This window comes from Larimichthys crocea, chromosome VIII, assembly GCF_000972845.2.
Source record: "Larimichthys crocea isolate SSNF chromosome VIII, L_crocea_2.0, whole genome shotgun sequence".
NCBI classification, from domain to species: domain Eukaryota; kingdom Metazoa; phylum Chordata; class Actinopteri; family Sciaenidae; genus Larimichthys; species Larimichthys crocea.
The window spans coordinates 15,105,263-15,111,042 of record NC_040018.1 but is presented as its reverse complement, the minus strand read 5'-3'; the positions used below and the strand labels follow the sequence as shown (position 1 = coordinate 15,111,042).

Sequence of the window (5,780 nt, the reverse complement as noted above, 5' to 3'; positions counted from 1 at the left end):
TGAAAAACGACAAAACAAAACAAAAGAAAAATGAATAACAAAGTAGACAAGATTCTTAATAGTGCGGCCTCAGACTCAGCTAAAAGCAAGATCATAGAGGTAAGACTTTAAACTGGATTTGAAAATATCAATAGTGGGGGAGGCCTTTATGTTATGGGGTAGGCTATTCCAGAGCTTGGGGGCAGCTACAGAAAAGGCACGGTCGCCTTTAGTTTTTAGGCGCGAATTGGGGACTGAGAGGAGCCGATGTGATGATGACCTGAGAGATCTGGGGGCAGGATATGGAACTAAGAGATCAGAAATATATTGGGGAGCTAAACCATTTAGGGCTTTGTAAACAAATAATAGAATCTTAAAATTAACTCTAAATTTCACTGGCTACCAGTGTAAGTGTGCCAGGATTGGGGTGATGTGGTGTCTCTTTTTTGAACCAGTTAAAAGTCTTGCAGCAGCATTTTGCACCATTTGGAGTCTAGAAAGGGTGGAGTCAGTTAGCCTTATGTAGAGGGAATTGCAATAATCTAACCGGGAAGTAATAAAAGCATGGATGACTGCCTCCAGATCCTTCTGAGATAGAAATGGCTTGAACATCATTCCTGGAGTTTCCTGTGCAGAAGGAAGGTGCACAGACTTTCATCTCATCCTCTGACACCAAGCACACTTAGCACTGTTAAATTTACACTGCTTTTATTTGAAGAAATCATAAAATATATATTTTTTAAAAGGTAAAATATTCAATACTATATTCAAGTACAGTGAACAACTAGTGAGTTAGTGAATCCATTAATTAGTTAATTGACAAAAAAAAAGAAAGAAAGAAATATCAGCTAACGAGTTCAATATGAGCGTCATTATTAGTAATAAATATAATATAATGAATAATAAATAATAATAATAATAATAATAATAAGAATAATTAAATAATAATAATTTGATAATAATATAAGATATGATATTGATAATACAATAATATACTACTACTAATACTATAATAATAAAATAATAAAATAAAATAATAAAATAATATGTTAAGAATAATAATAATTGATAATAAAATAATGATAAGATAATGATAATACTAATACTAATACACTACACTACTACTACTAATAATAATAATAATAAACTCTGCAGGTCTGCAGGCGGCCTCTCAGCCATGATGCTTCCCTCAGACCACACCCAGATCTCAGCCCAAACTTCCCGGGCTCCTCCTCCTCCTCCCCCGGGCTGCCCCTCAACTTCCATTCTCCAAAAAAAAAAAAAAACACTCCAGTGTTATCCTGAGTCCATGGTCCAACTTGTGCCACATTAAAGTAAGTTATGTCAGCTTATGTCGTGGTTATGATCGCTCAGTGCGTGTTGTCTGATCATCCAGCCTCATCCTCATGTTTTGGTTTTTTGTTGTTCGGACTGCTGGCTAACTGGCTAACTCTAGCTTAGCCGAGGTTATCTGGGGAAAACATGCGACAAAACAGTGTGTGAGTGAAAAGTTGGGAAGTTTCTTGTTTGGAAAAAGTTAGAAAAATCCGACATGATTTTCTTGGATGAGATAACGGGACCGTTTACTTTGTTTGACGGTGGTAACGGGGGCTGGCTAACCAGCCTGCTAACATCAAAATAAGTTCACAGTCGCATGGTGTGTTTTTAAAAAGCTGTGTACAATCATGAACTACGTCAGAGTTAGGAAGGTTTTCATAAACTTGATCCACGTTGTTCTCACTTTACTGAGAGTAACGCAGCGTTACTTCATAAGCTGCAGTTTTTAGTCAAGTCGATAAATTTGATGTAATGACCATTTTAATTTAAAAGGTCTGTGTTTGAAATGAAGTAAATAAGCCATCACTGAAGCTTTTTTATGATAAAGTTTGAACCAATTGTTTGTGCATACTGCTGTAAAGTCACATATTACCAACTCTGTGTGTCAGATCTGTTTTCTAACACGAAGCAGCTCCACGATGTGTTGATTGCATTAACATAATGAAAACATTGTGACAGCTGCTATTCTTGTTCTCAGCTGCACTGTCCACATGCTGGTGCCCTTTTAAATTGTCATAAAGAAAGAAAAACACAACTTCCATTAGGTCTAAAACATGGCATGCATAAACTGTAAGCTTGACAAAAACAAGGGCGAGTGAAGCGTTATTTATTGTGCTCGGGGCAGGATGATAAACTGTGAGACGAAGAGGCAGCTGTCTCTTTATTATCTCCAGGCCATTGTTGGCAAATCAATAAACAGCGGAGCTTCATGGCAACACTGTTTTTCTTTTGTGTTATTACATCAGTGTGATGAAGAACCCAATTTACCTTTGATGAGCTGAAATCAAACGTTCCCGTAGTAAAGATTTCTGTGAGTTTTATCTAACTTTCCAGAATAGTCTCTTTTATTACAAAAACATCACGACTTATTGCATTATCAAAGTATAAATTATCCATATCCACCTCTCCGGTTTTAGCTTAAAGTGAAATGTGGCAGAAATTGTACAAAAAAAAAAAAAGTGTGCTGAGCTGCCGTCACTGGGAAATCAAGTAATCGATTATGTTCACTTATGGCCTATATTGCATCTTTCAGCCAGCCAGACAGTAAAAAAAACTTTTGGTGACGGATGATTTCCATCCTTCCAGTGGCCCCGAAATGATCCATACATAGCGAGGAACACAGAGGAGCTCTACCAGCGCAGAAGGAATGTCTCCCAAAGTGCCGGTGGCCAAGGCAGAGGGGATTATTCTGCAGTGCAAGTGGCGTTCGAGGCGTCCCCTGCTGCCTAAAGAGCTTCTACACTGCCACGAGAGCTGCATCACCGTAGACCAGAGCTGCACAGGTTACGCTGGGTCACGACAGACACTTCCTATGTGACTACCTATTTGAAGAAACTTGCTGTCAAGAGGAGGTTTATTCGGTGTCTGTCGCGCCCACTTATAGATGCATTCTTTCAAGGGTTCAATGCTACGGTCTTTGCCTATGGGCAGACAGGCTGGGCAAGACATACACCAGGGAGAGGCTAATATCTGTAAGTTATTTTATTTTATCCTTTATTCATTGTCATTTCGGTTTATCCTGCACAATTACAAATGTTCTAAATGGTGTTTAATTGTAGGCTCCTTTAGAGATGAGGAGCAGGGTATCATCCCCAGGGCTGTTGCAGATATTCAAGCTGTTAGATGAAAATGACTCACAGACTTCTCAGTCCGAGTCTCCTACTGGAGGTCTATAAAGAGGAATTCAAGGACTTACTGGAGGTGGAGACGGCAGCAAGGACATCCACATCCGGGAGGATAAGGCAACATTGGTATGGAATTGGCAGCCAATAAGTCTTAAACAGTTTCCTGTGGTTGTGATATAACTTAATTTTTTTACTTTATGTATGTATTATATGCATTTAAGTGTTTTTCCATCTATTGATTCAAGTTTTTTGTGTGGCGTAAAGGAGTGTGAAGGGGAGGGTCTCGATGAGGTTTGAGTTTACTCGAGTCAGGAAACACAGCCAGGCACACTGGCGAAACCCAGATGAATCTAAACTCCAGCCGGTCACACACTATCTTTACCGTGTATATGGACCAGCGTCGGGGAAGCTCTCGCCTTTATGGGACTGCTACAAGTTCTGGACCACAAATGTTGTCTTCCAAGTTCACTTTGTCGACCTGGCAGGGTCTGAGCGCATCCAAGGACAGGGAACACCGGAGAGAGACTTAAGAGAGTATTCAGATTAACAGCGGCCTTCTGGCTCTGGAAATGTCATTGGGGCACTGGGTGACCCCAAGAGGAAAGGCTTCCACATACCATACAGAGATTCAAAAATCACAAGGTACATTCTAATACGTTCATGGAGATACTTTGCCTACAATTTAATGCCAGTTTGGTTTATTTATATAACCTTTCTCACCTAGGATCCTAAAGACTCTTTGGGAGGGAATTCAAAGACACTCATGATTGCCTGCATCAGCCCATCCTCCTCAGATTTGATGAGAGTCTGAACACACTAAACTACGCCACAAGGGCCAGACCATCAGAACAGGGCAACAGTCAACTGCAAGCGGGAGCCAGATCGGGTGGAAGGGCTGGAGCAACAAATCAAGCGCCCTTCGCAGGGCCCTCGAAAACCGCAAGCGTTCGGAGACGCGCATTATTTCTCACGCTGATCCAAACAGGAGACCCCGACTCGGAGAGGGAGAGATCAGCAGACTGCAAGTGCAGAGTGCCCACTACAGGGACGTGCACAGACACTGGCTTACAGGTTAAAGCACATGGATTGATCGAGTTAAATCTAGTCTGAATCATTTTTAAATTTGCTGTAAGGGTGCCATTGGTGCCCCATGCACAAGTTCACAATATAAAAACTAAAATAGAGATATTAAGTGATAAGTGATCATAACTATTTATGAATATATAATATTCAAGCATCTTTCATTAATTCTATGTGATCCAAATGAAATTCAGTTGCTCGTGTAAATTTGAGAGATTTCACTCTGTTGAGAGAATTCTGGTATTGATCTACTTTTTTATTTTGTCTACAAATCCCTAAAAAGACCAAAACCCACCAGTGTTAGAGCTGTGTTTAGCCAAAGTTGATATATGGTCATTGTTCATTACAACTCTAAAAACTTAAAAATACCTAAAAGCCACACACTGACATATTTCTAATTTCTATCTTTTTTTTTTTTTTTTTTCTTATGGAATGCAGCTCAGTGCTGAACAAAGTATGTTCAAACTGGTTGTTAGTTGAGGAGCAGAGAATAAGAAGAAATGATTATTAAATTATGTTTATTGTAGCAAAAGCTAGTGGCGTACATCATCATCATTATTTTTTTCTTTAAAATCTTCTGTTACTAATGTATCACAGGTTGCTGCGGGAGCTGCAGAGCGAAGGGGCTCTGACTGCAGAACAGAGTCTGAGAGTGAAGGAGGGGCTGTGCTCCGTGGAGGAGGAACGAAGCGGACTGACCACTGCCTCAGGACCAGACAGCGGTATCGAGAACAGCTCCACCGAGGACAGTGTGGCATTAAGGAGAGGAAGGCCTTCTGTAAGGAACCAGGTGTGTCTCTTTTCCACACCTGAAGCGAACAAATTCTTTCGTGTAAAATTCAGGGATTTTAGGCATAATGTGCTGCATTTTATTTGTGTTTAAAATTACCCAGGATGCAGAGGCTGTGGACGAGAGATGGAGCCACGAACATGAAAGTGAGAAAGATGCAGAGAAAGAGGACAGTATTGCCCACTTCAAGCACAGATCCAGAGGTTGGAGAGCGAGAACACAGACTTTTTAGCAGCTCAGAGGACGCTATGAGAGAACAAACAGCAGGTATGAGCAGTGAAATTCTAATATGTGTCTTCCATTAGTGCGTGTTCTCAGTTCATATTTACTGTGAATTGTCACAGCAGGGCTAACCAAGCTGAGCTGCAGTAATATGAGCCAGATTGGAAACAGAGTGATCGTCCCCTCCCCAAGCGGTGTCAACTTATATTACACAGATTTGTTACTTTACATGACATGTTACTTATTTGATTACTTCCCCCCTGTCTCAGAGCGATAAGCTGCAGGAGCAACGGACTTAATAGCAGAGCTGCAGTGTCATCTGTCTACTCCGGGGCTGATGGGCCTGGGCCTTAACTTGAGATCGCGGCCACACACGGCCCCTATGGGCTCCATGCAGCACAGTCAGAATGGAGGCACATACAGACAGGTAACCAGCCAGCAGAGTTGGTTCAGCCTGTGGAAGTGTGTGAAGTCAAAAGTTATCTTTTATAGGATGAGCATATGCTAAAGTTGCAGTGTACCATTTT

General features: G+C 41.0%; 1 protein-coding gene across 1 annotated transcript in view; it reads left to right on the top strand.

Moving 5' to 3' along the window:
• The first annotated feature begins 1,156 nt into the window (after positions 1-1,156).
• The window catches only part of kif7 (kinesin family member 7), a 16,714-nt gene continuing 12,090 nt past the window's right edge, over positions 1,157-5,780 (top strand). The window contains exon 1 of the mRNA XM_027281723.1: positions 1,157-1,313. The gene's annotated coding sequence lies outside the window, so the exon portion shown is untranslated. The remainder of the gene's footprint in view (positions 1,314-5,780) is intronic.